The sequence below is a fragment of the Lissotriton helveticus genome, chromosome 1_1 (genome assembly GCF_964261635.1).
Source record: "Lissotriton helveticus chromosome 1_1, aLisHel1.1, whole genome shotgun sequence".
In the NCBI taxonomy this organism is placed as follows: domain Eukaryota; kingdom Metazoa; phylum Chordata; class Amphibia; order Caudata; family Salamandridae; genus Lissotriton; species Lissotriton helveticus.
The window spans coordinates 1,614,511,467-1,614,536,691 of NC_136057.1; the positions used below are offsets into that span (position 1 = coordinate 1,614,511,467).

The 25,225-nt window shown below is 43.8% G+C and overlaps 1 protein-coding gene and 1 long non-coding RNA gene across 12 annotated transcripts in view; one reads left to right on the forward strand and one right to left on the reverse strand.

Moving 5' to 3' along the window:
* Positions 1-24,018, reverse strand: part of LOC144829232 (uncharacterized) — an 814,902-nt gene extending 790,884 nt beyond the window's left edge. For 5 of the 9 annotated variants that reach the window (XR_013610616.1, XR_013610612.1, XR_013610614.1 and 2 more), the window contains exon 1: positions 23,846-24,018. This is a non-coding gene — a long non-coding RNA (uncharacterized LOC144829232). Of the gene's footprint in view, positions 1-23,516 lie in introns of all 9 variants that reach the window. The other 4 variants (XR_013610622.1, XR_013610621.1, XR_013610620.1 and 1 more) reach the window with 1 other exon arrangement.
* Positions 1-25,225, forward strand: part of LOC144829219 (uncharacterized) — a 464,862-nt gene that overhangs the window by 209,464 nt on the left and 230,173 nt on the right. The gene's annotated exons all lie outside the window — the stretch shown is intronic.

Below are 25,225 nucleotides of genomic sequence, written 5' to 3' on the forward strand. Positions count from 1 at the left end.
AAAGCACCATCTCCTCAGAAACACAGTTCACTTGCCCTGTTCAGTGACTGTCCGAATAACGCACCAATCCACCTGTCCCTGAACTATCGTTGGTACCAAGCGCAGGGTACCTGCACCCTATCTTTCAGCAATGCAGTCCATCCCTACTAATCTGACTGTCCCTTTGGTGCACTGTTCCTCTTACGGGGGTGCAAATTGTACCTCAACACCCCAGGCACAGCTGGGTCAGAGAATGAGGGGTCGGGCGCAAGGGGACCAAGGGGCAATGGGTCAGACTCGAGCAAATCAGTGAATTGGGGCTCAACTGGACGTGGCTCAATCACAGGTGCGCCAACAGACTGGGGCTCCTGGATGGCCTTAATTTCAGGTGGCACCGCCTCAGTCAGCAGTGCATGACTCTCCTCTTCAGTCGGAGCCCTCTTGAGCCGGGCATCCGAGAAGGGAATGAACCGTGGCACCTGCTCCGTCTCACAGTCCCCAATCCCGTACGCGACCTATTGGTCTTAGGGCAGCGGAAGGGGCACTCTTTTGCAATGGGTGGTGTGCATCCAGTTCTTCCGACCGTCGACTTTCACCGCTGTCCTAGTGGCCAAAAGGACCTGGAGGCGTCCCTGACAGTATGGCTCCAAGTCACTCCTCTGTTGGAAATTGCGGACTAAAATCCAATCTCAAGGCAGCATCTCGTGGCCGGGCCCCTCTGGATGTTGCTGTAATGTCTCAGTGATCTGTTGGTGAACAAAACGCAAATTTCTATCAATTCGTAACTGTAATCTATAAGCAGGGGGTATTTTATGTCGGAGAACCTACGTGGTTGAGGGACACCCTAGACATTTGCCGGGGGCTCAGACACAACCTCAAATGGGGACAATCCAGTCCTAGAGTGAGCTGTGACTCTCGTAGACATTAGTGCTAGGGGTAAAGCATCAGGCCACTGGTATCCTATGCTCTCTTTGATCTTGGCCATTTTCAACTTGAGAGTACCTTTGTACTTCTCAACCAAACCAACTGATTGGGGGTGGTTCGCTGCATGGAAATGTTGCCTACTGTGCAACCCGTCGCACACCAACTGGATGACCTTGGCGTTAAAGTGGCTGCCATTGGCACTCCAAATCAAACGGGGCAAACCAAAACGTAGGAAGAACTCTTTCAAGAGCACCTTTGCTGTCGCCACGGCGCTGTTCTCTTTAGTGGGGTGAGCCTCAATCCATTTACTGAACGCACAGACGACCACCAACACATATTTCAAGTTATTGACTCGTTCCATTTCGATGTAATCCATCTAGAGAACCTCGAAAGAGAAGGAAGGTGGTGCAAAACTGCCAATAGGAGTGGGAGTACCCTTCCCAGGAGTGTGGAGGAGTGTGGCTCAATGGTTAGAGCGGCAGACCCTGATGCAGAGTTCTGGCCAGGGACCAGGGTTCAATTCCCGCCTCGGCGGGGTCTCGGGCTCAATTTCCTCGTACCTGTTAATTCTCGCCTCGGTGCCTATTCTAATCACGGGCCCCACGCTGCAACACTGGGCAATAGCTTGCTTAGCCTCCACACCGGCCCAACAGCGCTAAGGATGCCTGGCTTCACCCTGGGGGTGCCCAAGAGTGGACACTTCACAGGGAAAGCCAGGAGGGGTCCCACAGCCGTATGAGTATCAGCGCCAGGAAACCGCATAGGCGACACCGCAAGGTGACCGTCTGGTGACAGTGCGCTCTATAAGTACCATGACATTTACATGCATCAAGCAGACCATGCAGTACTTTACCAGGTGAGCTGCAACGATGCGGAGAAAAACATCACCAACAAAGATTTTAGCATTTTGAAGAAACTAGCCAACAATAAAAATATCACCTGTATCAAAGCTGACAAAGGAGGAGGCTTGGTTATAATGAACTCCACTATGTATGAAACCAAAGTTAGTGAACACATCTCAGATCCGGACACATATGCCATACTAGATCAGAATCCAACAAATGAATATATGTCAACTTTAACAACTATTGTACAAAGAGTTAGAGACAATGGAGTCATCAACGAAAGGACAAAGAAGTATTTAATTAAACAATATCCTAGAAGCCCGTCATTTTATATGATGCCAAAAATTCACAAAGACCTGAACAATCCACCGTTAAGACCCATAGTCTCGACAAGAGGAAGTTTACACGAACCAATCGGTCGTTTTTTAGACAAATACTATCAACCGACAGTCAAGAAAATTACCACATACATTAAAGATACTACTGACTTCCTACTGAAACTGAATACAGTACAGATTAAACCAGATGAACCGGTCCTATTGTGCACAGCAGACATAAAATCATTATACACATCAATTCCACATGACTCCGGATTAGAAGCAATGGAACAGGCAATACTAACAACAGACTATGATCTACCTATGCAAACATTCCTGATGGAATGAATGGTTTTTACTCTGTATCAAAGCTATTTCAAACATGACAACAAATGGTACCAACAGTTGGTAGGGACCTCAATGGGTAAATGCGCGGCTCCTGTATACGCGAACATTTACATGAAGATGTATGAAGAGAACAACATATTAAACAATGTCAACTGGACATCCAATCTAAAGATGCTTGTAAGATACATCGATGACATTTTTATCACCTGGTCAAACACAAAAGAGAAATTGCAAGAAGTGCTATCGAACCTGAATGAAGTTAATGACAGAATCCAACTCACTTGGGAGATTTCGAACAAAACCATATCTTTTTTAGATGTTCAAATCACTTTATCAACCGAAGGAATTGAAACTGACATACACCGAAAAATCACAGACAGAAACAATACCCTACATTATCTTAGCTTTCATCAAGAAAATCTTAAACTGCACTTACCTCTCTCGCAAATGATGAGAGCCAAAAGAATTGTATCAAACCCACAAAAAGCCACAGTGAGAATCGAAGAAATGGTGGAGAGATTTGAAAAAAGAGGATATCCCAAAGAAATCATTGATATAGCAAAAACGAGGGTCAAAAACATTCACAGAAATCAGCTATTGGAAGCTCGACCAAAAAAGGAAGATACAAGAACGACCATGGTGTCGAAATACTCAACTTCCAGCATGAAATTTAAGAAAATCATTAAAAACCATTGGGGGATACTAAAAGCTGAACCAGACTTCAACTCCATATTTGAGAGACCTCCAATTTTTGCTTTTACCGGAGGTAAAATTTTGGGTGAATTACTCAAGACACAAACTGGAACCACCATCATTTTTTGAGGAACCAGACCCTGTTTACACTGTGGGAACTGCAATACCATCATCAAAGGGAATGTAATTTCCCATCCCATGAAGGGACATAAGATTAAATTACGAGTCAACGCCACCTGTGACACACCCAACGTTATATACATGCTCAAGTGCCCGTGCGGCAAAGTATATGTTGGAAAAACTGAGAGAAAAATAAAAACAAGAATCAATGAACACAAATCTAATATAAGAACTAAAAACTGGAAATCTTCAGTAGCACTACATTTTTGTGAAGCGCATCACAATGTTTCACAATTACAGTTTCTTATTCTGGAAACAGTATTAAACAAGCATTTACAATGCAATGGTTTCGCCTTTGGAAAAGTTAGAGCTATTGGCATTGTAAATGTCAAAATTTGTATTTATGTGTTGGTTTTGAAAACAGATAAATAAATGGCATTGTCATTTACATTGCCATTAGCTTAATCTCTAGCAGTCACTTTGCAGTCACTCTGCACTCCCTAGCACTCCCTAGTCACTCTGCACTCCCTAGCACTCCCTAGTCACTCTGCAGTCCCTAGCACTCCCTAGTCACTCTGCAGTCCCTAGCACTCCCTAGTCACTCTGCACTCCCTAGCACTCCCTAGTCACTCTGCACTCCCTAGTCACTCTGCACTCTCTCCACTCTGCACTCTCTCCACTCTCTCCACTCTGCACTCTCTCCACTCTGCACTCTCTCCACTCTGCACTCTCTCCACTCTGCACTCTCTCTACTCTGCACTCTCTCTACTCTGCACTCTCTCTACTCTGCACTGCACTCTCTCTACTCTACCAATAGCACTTTCCCACCTCTCAAAGACCAGCAACCCTACTCTACTAAAAGTCTAACAGAGTAGCAGTCACAATATCACAAGCACTCACAGACAAGCACCACACACTACCAGCAGCGCTAACAACCCTCCGAGAGTAGCAGTCACACCCCTCACAGACTAGCACCACACACTACCAGCAGCGCTAATAACCCTCCGAGAGTAGCAGTCACACTATCACAAGCACTCACACCCCTCACAGACTAGCACCACACAGTACCAGCAGCGCTAACCCTCCGAGAGTAGCAGTCACACTATCACAAGCACTCACACCCCTCACAGACTAGCACCACACACTACCAGAAGCGCAAACCACCCTCCGAGTGTAGCAGTCACACTATCACAAGCACTCACACCCCTCACAGACTAGCACCACACACTACCAGCAGCGCTAACAGCCCTCCGAGAGTAGCAGTCACACTATCACAAGCACTCACACCCCTCACAGACTAGCACCACACACTACCAGCAGCGCTAACAGCCCTCCGAGAGTAGCAGTCACACTATCACAAGCACTCACACCCCTCACAGACTAGCACCACACACTACCAGCAGCGCTAACAGCCCTCCGAGAGTAGCAGTCACACTATCACAAGCACTCACACCCCTCACAGACTAGCACCACACACTACCAGCAGCGCTAACAGCCCTCCGAGAGTAGCAGTCACACCCCTCAGAGACTAGCACAACACACTACCAGCAGGGCTAACAACCCTCCGAATGTTGTAGTCACATGCAACTAAAAGCCCCCCCATCCACCACAGACTAGCAGTCACACACAACTGGAAGCATATTCACTCCCCTCACCGGCTAGCATCCACACGCTACCAGGAGTACTTTTACACATTAGCAGTCACACATTACCTTCACACCCCACACAGATTAGTAATAACACTACCGGCAACACTCACACCCATCACTACTGACGCACACCAAGTAGGAAACACACTTTTCTAATATAAATAGAGGTGCATAGTACAAATTCGCTTAATAAAGCTAACCTATTTTAATGAGGCAACCAAGCACTCTAGCACTCACAAAAACAATGAAATGCCTGTATTGGCAGAATGTTAGTAACGGTTTCTATAAATGGTGGACATTCTTAAAATAGTGAGGCCTACTGGCTTTGTCTATGCTTCTTATTGTTGAAGTCCGGTTGTATTCATCCTCGCTTCTGCGTATGTCACTCTAGTTCTAGTGGTGCTGCTTTTACACGCAGGAGGTATTAGCGCTTCGGAGGTGGTGATTCCGGGCTGTACTGACAGAAAGAAGCACCACGCTGGGATTGGAGCATGAAATGGCACGTCACTCTGAGCAGCATCTTTTCCATGTTAACACCTTGCGTTGCTTACTTCATTCTTAGATGGGGAACTAAAGCACTCCAGGAATCCCTGACAGAACATGCGCAAGCACAGGCAACAAGCACTGGTAAAGCTAATAGGTGTGGATTTCTCAACGTTTTCAAATACATGTGCAGCACTGCAAACTTGGGAAATGATTAAAACAAAGAGCACAGAGGTACGAGGCACAGAACGAAGTAAGTTGCAAACAGAGACTCCACAATAGTCTGTGTACATCTGTCCAAACCGACGTTCGCACGGTAAAGCCAGACCAGTGCTCCTTTTATACCCGAAAGAGCAGCAGGAACGATAAACACAGGATCCATCCGATGTCGCATGTACCACCAACAGAGTCTATAATGACGGCAGTAATTTAAGCACAGCCACGGCCACAGAGAGCTGCTCTGCAGAAGGTTAGCGCTTTGGGTCATAAGCAAATGCAAATGCGTTACCAAGTACACTGCACCCGAGCGCTCACGGCTGCCTGTCCCAGTCCCAGACCTCTCAGTATAAACGCTGCAGGCTCTGCAGACTCAAGAGCCGCAGTCAGGGGAAACAAAATGTCGGCCGGCATCCAGTCAGGAAGGCGCTTACAGCGCATACTCGTAGCATTCCCGTCTGTTACGGAAGCGAATCAATTCGCGTCCATAGATGCCAAAGAAAGGCACGTAAGGCACAGTGTCACGCAAGGTACCGACAGAAACTCTGATAGCTGTATACAGATCAGTTAAAGTAACGCAACATATTTATAAACAATTTTGATTTGAAGATAATTTGGAAAGTCTCTTGGCGGGAGGGGGGCGGGAAAGGAACGGACAACGGGAGGGGTGGTGGGGCGAGAAAGGAACGGACAACGGGAGGGGGACAGGAAAGGAACCACTCACCTTGACTTCCTCGGCCGGCGGTCGGCCGCCAAATGGCCCAAACAAACCTCCACGAGACAAAAAAAAAAAAGCCCCGCCCACCGCCGCATGACGTAGCCAAAGGGAAAAATTCTCGGAAACGCCCCCGAATCTGGTCCAGCCTTGACGGACAGATCCGGCACCCAATGGCTAGCCTCCATTTATGAAGCTAGCCAATGGGAGCCGGGGGACGTTCCTGAAGCACTTATAGTTAACAATGGATTTCGCCTGCGCCGAAAAGCTGCGCAGAGCGCAGCCTTCGGCAGGCGAAACCCAAAAAAGAAGGTGTGGATAATAATCAACAGCTACTTCAAAGAGAAAATCACTGGATTTATATGTTGAACTCTAACAAACCGTGTGGCCTTAATGATCGGGTTGAATTTTCATGCTACTTATAGATCATGCTAACTGTTTATCTTGATATATGTACAATTTGAGAACACAAAGGTGGCTCCCATACATTCTTTGAACCTGTTTATGATGTTGTCTTGGCAGGTCTAATTACGTCACCACATTCATAATTCATTCGTATAACATCTAATACCTTATTTATTATTCGTCATTATTTATTTTATACACGTTCATTTTCATTGTTTATTTATCTTTCTCGATTTCGCATATTTCGCATATCTCACATCATCCGATTTCCAATAGTATTTCTTTCACGTTCATGATCACGTGATCGGCACCCGACACCTATCAGAACTCTTCCAACTGATTTTCAGGACGTGTTTTCCGAGTTACTTTTTGCAACAACGTGAAACCGGCACGCCGAAACCAGATACTCGCGTACACGGATCTAAACTGCAGGAGACGCTCAGCGTCCCACAAGTAAGTTTCTTGACGACATAGAATGAACGAAATATTTTCACCAATGACCAGCTCGCGCAGCGAGCGCCAAACCGTTACGTTTCTTCCATTATTAAACAATCACGTTTCCCCCCCTTTTTTTAGTATTCACGTGGAATTTGACAAGCAATTGAATATCGATCATCGAGATGTAAGTACGCGGGAAACGCGTACGCTTTTTACATTTTTTCTTTCACAAAGCATGTTTCACTAGAGCACATCATAGCACCAATATATAATGCACCACCCAATTGATTTCATTCAGTGATTTAAGAATGTTGTACTACTGTGATGACCGACCATTTCCAGTTTCTGAAATGTTTTATTCTATTCATTTTTTCATAGTACATGCTCCCTGATGAAGGGCTATACAAAGCCCGAAATGCATTGGATAAAGCAAAATGAATCTCTGATGTTATGTAAATACATGATATAAATATGAAATGAAGATGAATTTCATGAAAAAAACAATAAAAACAAAAATAAAGTAAAGGACTGCAATGAAATTTGTGATGAGAATATTCTTTTAGCACAATAAGGAATCCTTGTTTCGTTACTAAGGAGAGAAGGTGTGCACCAGGGGATGCGACTAATTTTCAATTAGAAGCACGAGTGTGGATATTGTCTTTACGCCAGACAGGATCTAGCAGCGTTGCACTGATGTGTGCTGGCCCGTGCGCCATGGTAACCACAGGGAGCACATATGCATCCAGTAGCATCCATCACTGCTTTCCGTATTTGTCCATCCAACACCCATCTTCATCCAAATTAGCTGTGCTCTCCTGCCTTATTGCTAACTCCTCGATTGTTGTCTCACTCTGGATTTCTTTTACATTCTCCAGAGTATCCTCAAACATCCCATTTTCAGGCACCCACCTAGCTGGACGTGCCACAAACATCCTCTTCTTGGTCAGTGATGTCTCCTTTGCGGTCACTCTCCCAACATCATCACTTATTGCCTTGTGAGCACTGCACTTCACTATTGCTAGCCTCTTAGAGAGTGCCAGGGCTGACAAAAGTCTGTATATTAGTTGGCCATTCTGTATTTTCATTCCATGGGACGTCAGGAACCCCCTCTCCACCCAGAGCCGCCCAAAATTATGAGCCACGCCGAATGCATACTGGCTGTCAGTGTATATATATTGATAGCCAGTCCCTCACTCAACTCACAGGCACGAAGAAGGGCCACTAACTCTGCAGCTTGCGCTGATTGGTAGGGAACTTGTGATGTCTCGACTACAGTGTGTAGGGTGGTCATAGCATAGGCTGCTGGTAATCTAAAACAGGAGCCATCAACATATAGCTCCCCTTGGGGTTCGAATAGGGGAACATCAGTCAAGTCTGCCCATCCTTTCGTCTCTTTCTCCGTACGGTAGATGCAATCATGCATGTCCGTCTTCTCACTCTCAGAAGGGAGGGGTAGTAACGTGGCTGGGTTCAGAGTGGCACATCTTTTGATGGTGACATGTGGTGCAAACAAGGTAAGCTTATAGGCAGTCAGACGTGCACTGGTAAGGTGCTGCGTCTTTGTTCTGTTCAAAAGTGTGTCCACAGCATGCGGGACCATGACTGTGAGATCAGTATCAAGGACAAGCCCTGCCGATTGTCGTATTGAGATGGCCACGGCAGCGACAGCTCTCAGACAGCTCGGGAGGGCTCTGGTGACGTTGTCAAGCAGAGCAGAGAAGGAGGCACACGGCCTTTGCTTACCTCCAAACGCCGGTGTTAAGACAGAAAGCGGTGCCTAGCACAGGTGCAGGGCAGAGCGCAAATTTTTAGTTGCTCAAAAGCATGCTGACAAATCATGCGTTCGGGGCAGGGGTTCATGCACATCTTTAGTGGTTGGACGTAGGCCTTTGTTAGTAATGCTAAGGGATCCAGTGGGGACAATACGAAGTGATGCCTATAAACGTTCGCACATCCCGTTGCGTCTTAGGGATGGACATCTTAGTCAGGAACACGCTCAGGTGTTAGTCTCCTTCCCTCCTTCTACAGTAGGTGACCTAAGTCGGTGACCTCATGTCGACAATATTGAAATTTTGAGAGGGACACTTTATGTCCATGATGGGCCAAATGTAGTAATTATTCAACTGTTGCATCCTTGCAACCTTTTTCAGTATCCAAAGATATTAAGAGGACATTACCTGAGGAAAGGAGAAGGGTGTCCAATTGACCTTTTAAAGCTTACTATAGAGACTGGGACTGTAAGTATAGGCCTGGGGAGCCCAACAGAGTCTAAAACTCCTGCCGGCCAAAGAGAACCCAAACAGATACCTGTTATCTGGGTGTATGGGGATGCTAAAGAACGCATTCTTCAAATCAATGACAGAAAAGTATGTGGCAAAGGGAGGAATCGTGGTCAGGAGAGCAGTGATGTCAGGAACAACAGGGAACTGGGAGACCACAATCTTATTCACCTCATGCAGATCAATCACAAAGCGGTAGACATCAGGATGATCATCCGGGGAACCTGAGGGTGCCTTTTTAAGATGGGAAGAATAGGGCTATTGCACACATTAGCATTCGTCTCTTCAACAATTCCAGACGCAATCAAATCCTGCATAATCTGCAGCAGCGCCCATTCTCCTGCCTTTGGTATTTTATACTGGGCAAGACGGGGCAGGACAGCCTTGTCCTTAACTCTAATGGAAACCGGAGGGATCAGCAACAGTCCTACGTCAGTGTCACCTGTAGCCCATAATGTCGTCGGCACATCCGGGCGGGAAGAGTGTCATCTTTTGACAAACATTCCTTAGAATTCACTACGTTGGGTCCTATGGTCATATAGCCGCCATCCGGAGAGCACGAAATAGTCGCGTGTAACTTCTTCAACAAGTCCAAACCCATTAAATTCACTCCACAATTAGATGTCAATAAGAAGGGCGAATCAACAGTAAAAGGACCAATAGTCAGGGCCAGTGGCTCAGAGATGGGGCTCACAACCGGTATGCCCAAGAAGCCTATCAAAACATTATTTTGGCCATACAGGGCTACCCCGAGGACAAGTGAACGCGAAAGCGAGCTATCCTTTGCGCCTGTGTCCACCAAGAATTTCTTTGCTGAGCCCTGCAGATCAGCAATGAAATAGGGTCCCCGGTGGTCCACACAGATCTGGACTGATCCCCCACACTGCCCTTGGCTGTCCTAGCCGTGGTTAAGTCCCGTCACTTTGTCCAAATCCTAATCATCATGGTAATACTGTCGCCCCCTCCGATCATCAAAATAGTTCTGTTCACACCTCCCCGGCCTCCGTCATAGCCACCTGTTCCCCTTCCTCGTGATCACCGTCCTCTTTGAGTCTCAACCCTTTGCAACAGCGTCGGACACTCACTACCCCAGTGCCCCTCCTCCTAACAATAATCGCACTGGTTCGGCCCCACAGGCGTAGTATTCCTGCTAGTGCGGGGCAGCTGTCAGGCCGGGCCAATGCCTCATCCTCTACCGCTGCCCTGGGACACCTGCTGCATCATCACCTTGTCTTCAGCTCCTTATTTTTCCTCTCTACCTTCTCCTTCTCTTCATTCTTTCTGTGCTCGTGATACTAAGCCGTACTTAATACCATCTTAATACCATCGCCATCTCAAGAAGCAAGTTCGTAACAAACCCGTTAACAAACAATCGAATACCTCCCTCCATCGACAAGTCCTGTCCGCTGAAATCCAGAAACACCCCTTCAAACCTAGTGAAGGAGTCGGATACACTTTCATCTTTCTTCTGACGACATGCTGTTAACTTATCCCAATCTACTCTTCTAGGTGGAATCAAGGAGTGCATAAATGTGATAATTCGTCCTGGCAAAGCTAGCATCTCAGCTTTAGGCTTCTCACCAGGCTTCCTCTTCTTATCCTGTGCCCTAATCTCATCCCAAGTGCCACGCAACTCCACTACATGGTCCTGTGTGTGCACCTGCCGCCAAATATCAACCGGCACCAGCCAACCGTAAAACATCTCACTATCGGCCAGCGTCATCACCGTCAACTCTTTAAAATAGGCAGTCGGATTCTTCCAAGGGTCGGGCAACTGGGTCTTAAAACATAAAACCTCACTCCTTTTCCAAGGAGTATAAACCTACTGTTCCTGAAAACGGCCCTCCACTCGCTGCCTGATGACTTGGTCCTGCCCATTTCGAAGCTCTGGTATTTCGGGGTGGTAGATGGGATGTACTTCCCTCATCGGGAACTGAGACACTGGAATCGGGCTCCTAAGGATCAACCTCCCTCGGTAACCAGTCAACGTGGCAACATTACTAAAAACATTATTAGGAGCCATGCCAGCCGCATACACACTATCCTGAATATCATAAATAATTTGGGGGGCAACATCATTAAAACACTGCTCCCATAGCCCAATCAGAGTAGCAGACATATGCTTGAGGGCATGCTGCTGCACAAATAGCTCGTAATCTTTCAGCACACTCCACACATCCTCCACACTGTAAATCGGATTACGGGCCCAGTGTGGGGCCTGGTCAGCCACCATCTTCTTCTCTGCATCACCCACACCAGACCGAATCATCACTCGCCCCATCCGCTCTTTAGTAGAGACCCGATCCCCATCATCCAATCCCCGCACCGGTGTCCCCGCGTACAGTAAGGGCGAGGAAAGGGAGTAGGAGGAGGACACACTCATAGACATTACAGGAACAGGGGACACTAATGTCTATGTGGTGGGTATAAGCGAGAGGGGCAGGGAAGAGCCTGGGGCAATGGGCACAGCAGATCGGCCTATAATAGCTGCAGTCCTGGCTGATGGAGCTGAAGAGGAAATGGGGGGCGCTCCATCTGAAACGGCAAAGTCAGGGGTAGGGGAGACAGAGGCAGCAGCATGAGGTGTTGATGGGGCTGTTGTGTATATCCTTTGTGGTGCATAAGGAGGGGGTGGCCGCACATCCAACGGATCCCCCACAAAAGGATCGCAGTCTTCGAGTGTGACATAACATTTATCACATTGCAATCTAATATTTTAAGTTCAATATTTTGACTGCACACCCTACAGTCCCGCCCAAACTGGAATTTTCCAGCTCATGCCATAGTGAACAAAGAAGGCAAACAAGGATGAGAGATGGCACAGGGCTGGGTACATACTATCTCATTCATTAGTGCAGCGAAGCTTCAACCTTGAGAAGTACAAGTTGGAGGCGCAAGGGCAGCCTTTCTGCTGAGACAAGCTTTGTGATACAGAAGCTCGGTCTTAGTTACAGAACAAGATGGCGCCAATAAAGATGGCGCCATTAATGCTAACGTAACACAGAATAGAGTTTAAGCATAGCAAAGAGAGCGTTTCGGTTATGTGCATTACGGAAATAACATTTCAAATCTAACAGGAGGGCAAGATCCTTGTTTTGTGCTGCTGCACACAAGTATATCAATAAGATCCTCACTAAAGGGAAATTAAGGGTTAGGAGTGTTGTTGGGACCTCCTGTGTTGGTTAAGATAAAGTAAAGGGTCCTGCTGCCCCTGTAATAACTGTCGCAAATGATGAAGTCTCTTCAGTAACCATTGCAGGATTTGGGGAAGAAAGTCCAATGTTTGGTGAGGTATGTGGATCACTAGCATTTTGTAGAGCCTCAAAAATATCCCCTTGTTCATAAGGATGGTACTCTTAATCAAAAATAAACTCCTCATAAAATAATCAGACTCAGATTGGGCATATAGTCCCAAGGACCACTGCCTTCTTTCACAAAATCAAACTGAAACATTTCATTTTTCTTTTTGAAACGCACTGCATTAAAAAAAAGTTGCTTTACTGAAAAGCAAGCACAGACATGGTGGAATGTGTGTCTCAGAATCTGAGAGAACAGTTGGATCTTCGTCAGTGTCATTGAATTCGGTCTCTGCACCAACATCGAAGGAAATGGTGTTGGTCATGTTAACAACTATGGCGCCGAACCAAGCCCCATTAGTGGGGCTGTATATGTTGTTGGATCCGGAATCAACTGTATCGGAGCCAAGCATATATACTGGCTTCGGAACAAGGTTGAAGGCTAAAACTGGCATCAAGGACGACTCCGCCAATGGTAAGCCAGCTGGGGGCCCTCTGGGATCCATGGGCCGAAAGGTACATTACTACAGTGGATACGGTGTGGCTTCAAAGATTTTGTCTGTAGCTGCTGTTCCAGCATCAATAGCAATGGAATCAGCATTGAAGTTGGCTCTTATAGGAAGGACAGGTCCGTGGCCTTGAGGGGCCAGTTCCGTAAAGAGACTCTTAATCGAGTGAGTGGTGAGAAGCAGGTGACCCATGTTGGGGTTTAATATGTTTTTAGACCTCCTCTTCGACTGACCAGATTTCAAAGACCAATGACTTTGAAAATGAGAGTGTATGTGCGCTCTTGACTTTGACAGGGATTGCTGCGCCCCGGACTTCGATCAGGAATGATGGTCATCAACTTCCTCATGTTGGCGACGGCGAGCTTCACCTTGCGATCATGGGTGGCCTTTTACTTCATCTTGGCACATGAAGAACATGACTGAGTTATTTCTGGAAGCAAGACATCAAAGTCAGATGTCATGAAGATCTGTAACCGGCATCTTCCATGTACAGTCCTTACTGGGCTCAAAACCTGTTGATTTGGATGACATTTTGTCCGCACGCTTGCAAATCTTTGAAGCTACGGAAATATGTTGGTTGGCACAGAAAGAAAGGAACTGATGCTAGCGGAAGCAGGTGGCATATAAATACTGGTACCGACATCACATCCACATGGGATGAAGCGGCACAAGGCAGAACAACGCCATATGATGTCAGCTCACCTGTCAGCATGAGGGGAAACTACTTTATAAAGTTTTCAGGATACAGTCTAAAGCCTGGGGATATTCAAAAGGTGGGAAATGTGTGGTTTAAAGCCTCTATCCGAAACTATTTTATAGGGACACTGAGGCCTGGAAGATATATGCGGTACAAAAGGGGGTGGTGATGGACGGAGCATCTGAACCAATCAAACACTCACACCCTGTCAAAAGATCTGGGTTTGATCCATCACCGTTCTTTAGCCCACTCTGCCACCCCAGTTCAGACATGGCTATATGCAAATCAGTCTGACCCTGTGCCTCATGGGAACAGTCCAGCCCGAACTGCCAAGCCATGCCTTCCCTGGACCGGATAAAGAACGGTGATGGATCAAACCCAGATCTTTTGACTGGGTGTGAGTGTTTGATTGGTTCTGATGCTCCGTCCATCACCACCCCCTTTTGTACCACTGGAAGATATATGCAGCACAAAAAGTATGATGAAATATCATCGCACACTCTTTGGCACAATATATGAATCTTCTCAATAAGCAGTATGATTTTGTTTGCTGCTCAGAAGCAACTCTGCTTACATGTTAACGCTGCAGTATCAAGCAGCTTTAGGAACAGTGCAGAAACGAGGTGCACTTGAAAACATGCCAGTTCATCATCTTGCATGCTCCTTTGTTGTTGTTGTGGTGGTGAGTAAACAATTGTAAAGGATATTTTTATCTACCATCCTAAAAAAGTCACAAACATTTAAAGATACTTTAGTCTTTAAATTTCCCATATGATCAATTCACCATCTTGAGAATGAATTTACCAAAGACACTTGGATGATCATTTCATTTTGAGACCTAGCTGTTTACTTCAGGGCTCCTGAGCAGAGGCTCCAGGGGCCCCATGTACAAAGAATTCTGTTTGTGACTTCATAATTGCGAATCTTTGAGACTTACAATTGGGAAGTCGCAAACAGCGATGTACTACTGTATCTCAGGCACACTTTGCGATTCCCAGTGGGTCGCATATAGACCCTACCACCTCAATGGTCACGAAGTAGATCGAAATTTGCGACCCATAGGGAATCGCTAAAAACAGAAGGATGGTGGCCTGCTGGGGACAGCAGACCACCATGTTTGTGCTTGCTTTTCAGTAAAGCAACTTTTTTTTTTAATGAAGTGCGTTTCAAATAGAAAAGTGAAATGTTTCAGTTTGATTTTGTGAGAGAATGCCGTGGTCCTTGGGACCACTGCCTGTTCTTAAAAAACCTTTTCACAACCATTCACAAAGGGGAAGTGGTCCCCTAGGGAACCCTTCCCGTTTGCGACTGGCTTATCACCTACTTGAAGTAGGCAGTAAACTGCAAATGTTTTCCAACTGCTTTTTTGTCGCAAAACATTCAGACATCCCTCTGCGACTCGCTATTAGGACGGGAGACCTTCGACACACCCCTTCCTAACACTGACTCGCAAATCCTTGTTTGCAAATCGGTAATATTTACGTCTCTCAAAATAGAATTAGTACATGTAAAAATGCTATTTAGTGGTTTAACAAGCTGATTCTCCGATTGAGACCACTAAAACCTTTTGAACATGTGGCCCTATGTGCCTCAGTAGGTCTAGTCAAAGTCATTAGTACTTTCAGCAGGGATTTTAAGACAAGTTATTAATGCAAAGTCCAGCAAATTTCGTAGTGGGTGTAGGTCTTTCGTTTAATAGCAATTATCCACCTTCACAGCATTTACTGAGCTTTTTTGTTTTTTTACTTATCCACAAAACAATTCAAGTTTCAGTTATACAATTCATTAAATGTTATCTTTTCAATGAGTACTTGGTGAAATTTCCATTATTTCTTCACTTGTACTGAACTGTATTAAATTATTCCTTGCTTTCTCCACTGCTCAATTGTTAAAAAAAACACAGTATCCACCTCAGATACTACCCCAGTAACCACCTGTTGCCCTAGGAACTAAAGGAAAGGTATTGCAATTGACCTGTGCCTTTCAGATTTATATGAAAATATCGTAGCATGGGGCTTAGAAAAAGGCAGAATTCAGTTAGCGGACGCTATAAAATAAGGCAAACTATGCAGAGGGTGAAGACAGACACTACCTACTACTGAACTAAACATTTAATTCTCACTATCACATTTTTAGTAAATGTGCTAGACATAAATCTTTATAAATCTGGACAGGGCTCTTAATACAGTGATATTTTCAAAAGGTCAATCCCTTGGCCTGTCCATCAGAATAACTGACACCCAGGTTGTGTAATGGGCTAGTTAAAGACTATGGAATCAGAAGACTTGTTCATTAATCTCAGCTTCCACTTTTGTCCACATTGTGTCCACTCGGGCAATCAGCTTTTAAATGTATTCCTTTGCTCCCACTGTTTGTCAAGATCAGGATTATCATCATGACTAACAGCTTTCAGTATGCTTGCAGTAATAAAATGGATATCCCATTATCTTGGGTAGGGTTAGTAGACAGTTCCCACTTTCATGGTCTATTCACCAAATGGTCCTATGGTGTTAAAGTAATAGACTTTGGAACAAGCAGTACCACATTAAAGACTCCAATTTTACCCTACTACTTGATCTCGGATAATTCATACTCTCCCTGTGCCTCTATACCTTGGTCTACAATATGTGTGAAAATATGAAAGAGGCCAAAAAAGAGAAAAAAACATCAAGGGTACATTCTAAGGAAAGGCCTCTACAATGCCTTTCCTTCACACATTCAAGATGGTTTGACTGCAGATGTCCACGATCTATATTAGCATCTCTAAAGGCAAACATGGTCCCAATAGCTGCATTGTGTAAGTACCTTCTGTGCTGCAGCACCTCCCTCCCAGTCACAGATGGGCACCTCCATTACAGCTCATATAGGGTTGACAAAGTGAGATAGACTCTCTGCCAGACAAATCAACTGTATCCTGTCAGTCAACTTGAATCCTCCTTTCAACTATTTGTTTGTACTAAGTGAAGCACAAAAAAACAGTTTTCAAGAGACGGGATTGAGTAATCTTTTTGAAAAAATGCACACTATTAACTCCGGATTAAGAAACTGTTCCTTATTATAAAAAGAAAGAAAGGAGGATGCCAGGATCATGAAAGCACTTGATATGGTGACCATTCGATCAACATCCCGCTCTCAACCACCCAAGACATGGAGCCATACTTGACATGGGTAAAGGCCTCAGAACTCAGATTGTTTTCTCCCATGATTAAGTGTGAACACAATTCATTATTCAGTGGCCTTCCCTATTGCTGGTACCTGGTGTGTGTCATTACCGTGCTGCCCATTCAATGGGAGGTCACTTCCGTCAACAACGCACTTTATGCTATTTTGCACCCTGTACACCTCTTTTAGAAAACGATTCTTCCGCCCCATACTCAGCGGAGGATCTGTTAGTACTCATTTTGGGTGTTTGCATTATTTACAGCGTCTTGAGTCTCCTTTGATATGTTTTGAAGTTCTGAATTTTATTACTCAAGTGCTGAGATTAAGGAAAAATATACATTGTGATCTATGTTTTTGACTTTGATGCAGGTTCTGCTTGATTGCTCAATATAGATTTGGTTGGCATCAAGGGATTCCTATAGACAATGTGAATGTTGGATACGATCAACTCTGTAGGGCTGTTGCAAGGATTTCTGCTCATACAAAGAACTGTGCAAAGAGACCTAGGACATTAGTGAATTGTGGTGTACCAGAAACTCACCTCAGTACCTTCCTTTGTGTTTGTAAAGCGCTCTGATACTCACTGGTCTAGCTAGCGCTATATAAAACTTTATAAATAGAAACCCCAACCAGCTAGCAATCAGTGTCACATTAGCTCTTCGTCCTATAGCAAAGTAACCAATGATTATACAACCTAGAACATGCGACTTAGGACCATCTCAGGAATGGTGAGAAGTGAGAACACTCTTTTGTTATACTCTCATACCAGTCCACAACAGGAGTGAAAAAGAGACACGGTAAGGTTAAAATATTTATTTTAACGACGTGATCTCATACACAAAATTTTAGTCAACATAAGCAGACATATGATTACAAATAATATGGTCAGCATGGTTACAACTCCATAAAATACAAAAGGAGGAATCATATTACAATGATAGTGCAAACAGGTGATATAGCACCTAGTTTAAACACCCTCCCTATATAGGAACTATGTATTATAAACAAAAGAAGGTCTCTTGAGCTTTTTTGGGGGGACCCCATTACCTTTCCGCTCAATAAGTGTAAATTACATCTGGATCAGCAAGGCTCTCTGCATCCCAGGAATCTTCCAAGTGTGTGAAATTATAGCAAGTGTGCTATGATAAAGGTGCCAGAATCTTGCTTGGCTCGCAGCTGCCAAAATTTTGTGTCGAGAATGTGTTACATGGACATGCCGATAAACAGGCTCAAATGTTATATGATAACCTTGCTGGCTCAGCACTCACTGTACAGACTGGGGGCCCGATGTATGTCTAGAGATGTCAAAAAACAAACCTTTTCTCATGTATAGACCTTCGTGAAAGCTAACTTGCAAAAACAACTATGCAGTGTCGTGTGCAAAAGCAGCAAAAGGTAAAATGGAGCTTAAACTTCTAATAAGCCATGCTAACATAACATGCAGGCATACTACAGGGCTATTTGTATTAACAACTTATGATTTTAATGAGTGAAAATATTTTAGCTTAGATGTGATTTTTGGGTGAAATCTCTGTAAATAATTTTTATTGTGTTTTTAATGGTCAAGAATGACTATATGTAAATTGATACTTGTATAGCGCACTACTCACCCGCAAGGGTCTCAAGGCGCTTGTACGAATACCGCTGTGGAACCCATCTTGGCTTTCCCTGTGAGGTGTCCACCTGGGCACCCCCAAGGTGGAGGCCAGGCATCCTTAGCGTTGTGGGGGCCGTTGTGGAGATTAAGCAAGCTATTGCCCAGAGTTGCAGAGTGGGACTCCATGATTGGAATAGGCACCAAGGCGAGAATTATCAGGTCCGTGGAATTTTGAGCACAAGACCCGCCGAGGCGGGAAATTGAACCCTGGTCCCGGGCTAGACCTCTGCATCAGGGTCTGCCGCTCTAACCATTGAGCCACACTTCTCCACTTATAAAGGTAGATATGATAAAATGATCACTGTTGCATGTCAATTGGATAGCAGAGGAGCATTTGGATTCAGTAGAAAATTATTCAGTATGAGTATGTGGGCACCATCCACAGACGGCAACAAGCGTAAAATTAGGTGGAAACGTTTGATTAGAGTTTGCAACAGGAGGTACATGGTTGGGAATACAAAGAAACTGTTATTACTGACATAACTTTTACTGTTGTAACGGATGCATTTGCAGCTAAGACAGAGCATTGGCAGGCCACCAAGAGATTTGACATCTAATTAAATGTTATCTTAACTAGGTCAGATGTGAAAGAAGAGAGGCATATAGTTTTACATGCTCAAGAGGGTTTCTGAAGGTGGGTTAGGGAAAGCTACAGTAGTGGCTGTTACATTTTGAGTCCATTAGAATTGTGGAAATGTTGATCTAGGTTCGCATTGCTGACAATCATCATAGATTTGAAATCCTGCAGGGCAGGTTCAGTCCTTGATTCTTCCATAATTGATGGATTGAGAGCCATAAATGAGTGAATATCAACATCTAATATTTCTAAGCATGGGAATTTTTTTAAACTGTTATCCCCAAAAGATATTCTAAATTTTGCAAAACAGTGGGAGAGCACCTTGGAAAGATAGATACTATTTAAACCACATAGAGTTTTATTCAATTCAGATGGGTGAAAGGATGAGTTCTTCTGAAAATCCAACCTCTGAATTGTAGTTTGAATATAAATGTCCTTACCAGGGGTGACCCTGTGCCTACTCCACTACCTCTAATCTCACACATGAAGCAACAGTGCAGCGATGCCAAAACACCACGCTTAGAGCATGTTTCTAAACCTCAAACCCTTCACTCAACACCTTCCACGGTGATCAATTAACAACCCACACCCTTTTCAGCCACGCACTCTGAAAGAGCCCCCAGTACCTTGAGGCAAAGTTGGGTGATTTGGGACATTGTCAGGGATACGAAGCAGTACAAAAATGCTGCAATATAATAAGTTAGCCCACTAAGCTGTGTAACTGCAGAGTATAATGCACTTTTCCTAGACCAATAATGTTTGCACATATAATTATCAGTCTTCTTTTCATCATGTGTACTTTACCTCGCTCTATGTTCCTCAGGCCTCATCCAGCCACCCATTTTTGTCCCACACCTTTTACACTCTTCCTGCAAATGTTCTCTCCATTGTCGTTCTATCTAAAGCAGGAGTTGTCTCTCGCTGGGAGGTTTAGATAGGCTCTTGCCCAGGTCTATTGTGCTACTACCCCAAGCCCTTACACCACAGATGCAGCACGGTGTCAGGCAGCAACAAAGAACAAAAAACACTTTTCTACACACATCAATTTTTCTATTTGAGGAAATGTATGAGCAGACAGATCTTCTTAAATGTTTAGATATGACTTTCTGTCCATGTGGGCATAATTGCACACACACATACATCAAAAAGTACCTTTCAGGGAAAAACAATCTGGGAACTTAGGGCAGTTTTTTAGTTTTGATGAAGAGCAGCTCCTAAATAGAGCATCCTGTAATACCACCAACATTCTCCTCACCTTAAATATAAAAGCCTGTTAGTTTTTTTGGGGACATACCCAGAGTTCACTGCTTCCCTTTTTGCATAATTTATGTGTGCCTATAAACCTGAAAACTCATTGGTTTGACTTATACAGAGTGCTTCTGTGTCTGGACGAAGCTATAGCTCTCTGAAGAGCTGAATTGGCAGCGAAACACGTATCAGTGGTTGCTTTTATTAATTTCAGGTGGCTTGGACTGTATTTTACAAACCCAAAGCTGTAATACTGTGCCTGATGTGGTAAAAGGCTTTTGTCATTTTTCCGCTGGGCATGGATAGCACTATGCTAATCCTATGCTTAAAGACTTTGCTGTAAACATGGCAAAAGGCTTTGTCACTTTCTAGCTTGGCATGGATGGTACTGTGCTAATCCTATGGTCAAAAACTATTAGAGAAACAGATATTAGAGGTGAGCAGATTCAGAATGTTGCTTGTGCTGTAGGGTTCTCCATGTAAAGGAGCTACTCGCCACCTAAACTTGAGGACTAGCCAGAGTTCTCTGCTTGCTTCTTAGCATAATGTATGCACCACTCTAAGTCTGAAAGACATATATATATATATATATATATATATATATATATATATATATATATATATATATATATACACACACACACACATATACATATATACACATACACACACCAGTGACTGGGTAGTTATAGTTAGTGCTACATTTGCATTGGTTGTCATCCTAATAACTTTGGCACCATTTGATAAATCTTCACAATACCTTCCAAAAAGTTAGTCACTTTAGGGCACAAGTTATAGTTATTTGAGATAACAATAACTGGTGAATTTCAGTTGTTTTGTTCTTTTAAAACAGTATGTTTTAACTGACATTTTCACATAACTATAACGTCCCTTTAACCCACTGTCTTTTCAGTAATTTCTAACGTTTTTTTAAAATACCTAACTATAACTATCACTTTAACCTTTGTTTCTTCAGTGACATATATATAAGGCTCCTAGTTATCCTTTTTTACTGATTTTTACAGATAAATACAGACAGAAAACAATGTGTTTCTTGAGTGTATTTAATTGTAAAAGTGGAAAAATACAGAAAATTATGCTTCTTGTGGGTGACTTTCCATGCTGTCTTTCGTGCCTTCTAGGGCAACAACTGAGCTGATACACAGAATGGAAGTTAAAAAAACAGGTTCAAATTTCCCTGAATACAGGTATGTGTTAGCATATATTTGTATTATTTATAATACTGATATTTACCTGTGGGTGTAAGGTTTGGCTATATTTGGCTGCTTAGTTTGCTAAAACGTGACAGGCAGCAAAGTATGAGTGCATGTTTATCAGTTCAATGAATGTGGAAATATTATGTGTTATAATACTGATATTTACCTGTGGGTGTAAGGTTTGGCTATATTTGGCTACTTAGTTTGCTAAAACGCGACAGGCAGCAAAGTATGAGTGCATGTTTATCAGTTAAATGAATGTGGAAATATACTGTGTTCCTACTCTATTTATTCTCAAACCCAAAACAAATATGTTTAAATACCAATAAGATGGTCAAAAAATAAATATGGATACATAAAGAAGGAAATGTTACAAAAATAAATACCATAAAACCGGTAGCCCTAATGATATATATATAAAAAATGCGTGTGTGCACTTTCTTTCCAGTTGTCTATTGTATGAGGTCCAAATTGTTTGATCTTGCGGCGACTGTGTACCTGCCCTAAAAATCCCTTGAACGGATGCCACTGTCTTGAGTACATTTTCTGCAAATCAGTCCAATGAATTCCAATATTCCTATGGCGGTTTAGAGTCTCTTTTTAGCTGAGAAATATTTTGGAATCCAAAGAGCTTGCAAACTACTGGAGTTTTAGGTACAGGTTTACAACTTATGTTCAAATATGCAAGATACCTACAGCTTCATCAGTTCTGACAAATACAAATAAGTAGAACAAACATAAACTCTGCATAAGGAACTAGTGATTTACATACATACAAATACTATTCATTACTTTTTACACAGTGCGTCGACAATGACATTTTTAGTGTGCAAACAAAACTGTGCCCCTCACACTCCCAAGAAGGGCAGTGCATAATTACTTGCTGCTGAAACAGTGCAAGTATATTTTAAATGGGCTAAAAAATAAACGGCGCCCATAAAAATAAAAAAAATCTGTTTGATGTCTATTTGGGTCAATGTTAGTGTGCATTTTATTTATTTACTTGTACTTGTTTTAAAGCGTGCAGTAATGTTGCTTTTGGAGCCACTTCTCAGCACTAGGCCACTTGGTGAACAATGAAGCAGTAGGGTTTCAGGTCGAGAGGCAAGAGTTTTTTCTCCATTGGGTATTGATAGTATAGTAGATTTGAGGTAAAACACACTATGAGAAAAGTAAACTTTGCCTGCAGGCAATAGTCTAGACATACATGAACGTAACATAACTTATGCTGGTAGTGTTTAACTGCAGCTCTTTTGTCCGTTTTATCAAAATACAGAACATACATATTTTTACTTTGACTGAATCACACACATGTCCCACGGAAAAAAATGATCCTCTAAATCCAAAACTCTGTGTTTTACTAGAAAGTCTCACCAACAACAAAAACAACCCGAGTAAACTAGAACATCAATGATATTAAATCAATATATATTTTCTATCAACAAGATAGTGTTAAAATATCTAACAATGTGAAAATTCTGAAAATAATTTCATTCTCACTGAAATTGAAGGCATTTACTGCCAAGTGTTGAGTCACATTGGATACATTTAACAACCACTTCTGTACATAAAAGCCAGTGCATAAATTCAATTCCACGTCTTAACTATCTTAAACTCCGTGTCTATTTTGTATTCCTCAACATAGTCAAGTGCGGAAGGTGTGCCCAGAAAAAGTAGTGCATTCGTTTATTTGACTGTTTGATGAAGCTGAAAATATAAGTACGCAGGTGTTGTTCTCCTACCTGCACTGCATTCTCCCTGGCTTACTCACGCAGCTGTCAAACTCCAGGTAAAATCCACAGCAGGAGGCCATTTCCCATCCCACGGCTAACTCACTGTCTCACACCATGGCTGGCGGGTCCCTCGCGAGTGTTTTACTCCCCACGACGCATCTCTAACCACTACTCTACCCTCTCCCAAATTCTAACCGTCGCACGAAGGCAGGCCTCTGTCGTGTTCTTCTTTGTATGTAACAGTTCTGCACAGCAACAATATGTATGTGCACGAGAATTGTCCCGACGCCTTCTACTGCGAAATGGGAAGCAAATTGCGGTCGTTAACTTTTCCTCACCCAGCGCAATGGCGGCCCGAGAGCCCTCGGTGTCCTGACACCACCCGGTCGCCTTCATGAGGGTAAAGGCGGTTCCGGCGCCAGCCTCCTGACGAGGAAAGCACGAGGACAAACACCTGCTACGCACGAGGCCCGGCCGCCCCGCGAGGTGATTGACAACCGTTGAGCGCAGAAGAGCGGGAGGAAGGTCTGCGCGAGGCGTAAGCGCAGTGACGAGGGGCGTAAGAGGAGTGACGCGACCGCGCAGCTGAAGTGTCGCACCTGAGGCCCATTGCGTCGATGAGTATAACAGAAAGTTGTCGTAGACGTCATGCGGAACAGACTATGTACTCTTATTTCAAATTCATAAAAGTTTCTCTTTGTTCGCTCTTGAGCTCGATCAACTAGATTGAGTGAATATATTCAAAACGATAGTTTCTAAACGTGCTTCGAAACATTTGAGCAGCACCACCTCCCTAACTGAAAAGACATCAGTTAACCAAGCTGCAAATATTTTGTTATGGGGCCTACAGTGTTATTGAGTAGGGGGCCACATTACAGTCTGTTAAAACACACAAGAAAAGAAAAAGAAGTGCAGTCAAATAAGGTAGGAAAGACTTTAAAGAAGATCTAGAGACTGGTACAGGTCGGACTGACCTATGGTGCAATTAGGCAGTGCTCGATGGTCTGGCAGTCATTGGTTTTTACTGGTTTTTAGCGTATGGACTCAACAACCTGAAAGATCCCAAAAACACTCGAAATGAGATATGAGACTCCAGGTTGGCAGCCTCTATTGCTGAGTATCAAAGCTAAATACTCTTGATCTGGGCATACTTAAGGGGTATGGTATGTAGGTTTCACTTTCACCGGTGGATGGTGCAGGTAAGTGAGACGGGGGAGGGAAGTCGATACGACGGAATAGGGTTTTATTAATTTATTTAATTTGACCAATACTGTCAACTGTTGACTCGCCTGCACCGGCCGCTGCTGTTCACTTTCCATTGAAGGTATTCTCTGCAATGCATATAAAACTTTATAAATAAATAAATAAAACTTTGTTTACACATGTCAACTTTTAACCCCTTAAGTGCTGCGCACGTTCAGCGGCCGACGGCACCACTACCTCCGTAGTGCTGCCGTCGGCCGTTGAACGTTCGAACTGCACCTGCGCAATGGAACGTCCAGCACTGGAGCTGGACGTTCCATAGCAGCTATGAGGTTAAATTTCACGTGGATGTAGATCTTGAACACCAGATTGAGTAGGTTGAAAACTGCTTCTTTGGTAAAAGGAAAATCTGTGTGTGAGTCAAAGGCATTTTGGGAATTCAGGGTGCGCTAAGAAAATATTGCCGTTATGAGGGTCAGCTAAAGAGAAAATAGGACCAATCCATCTGAATGGTT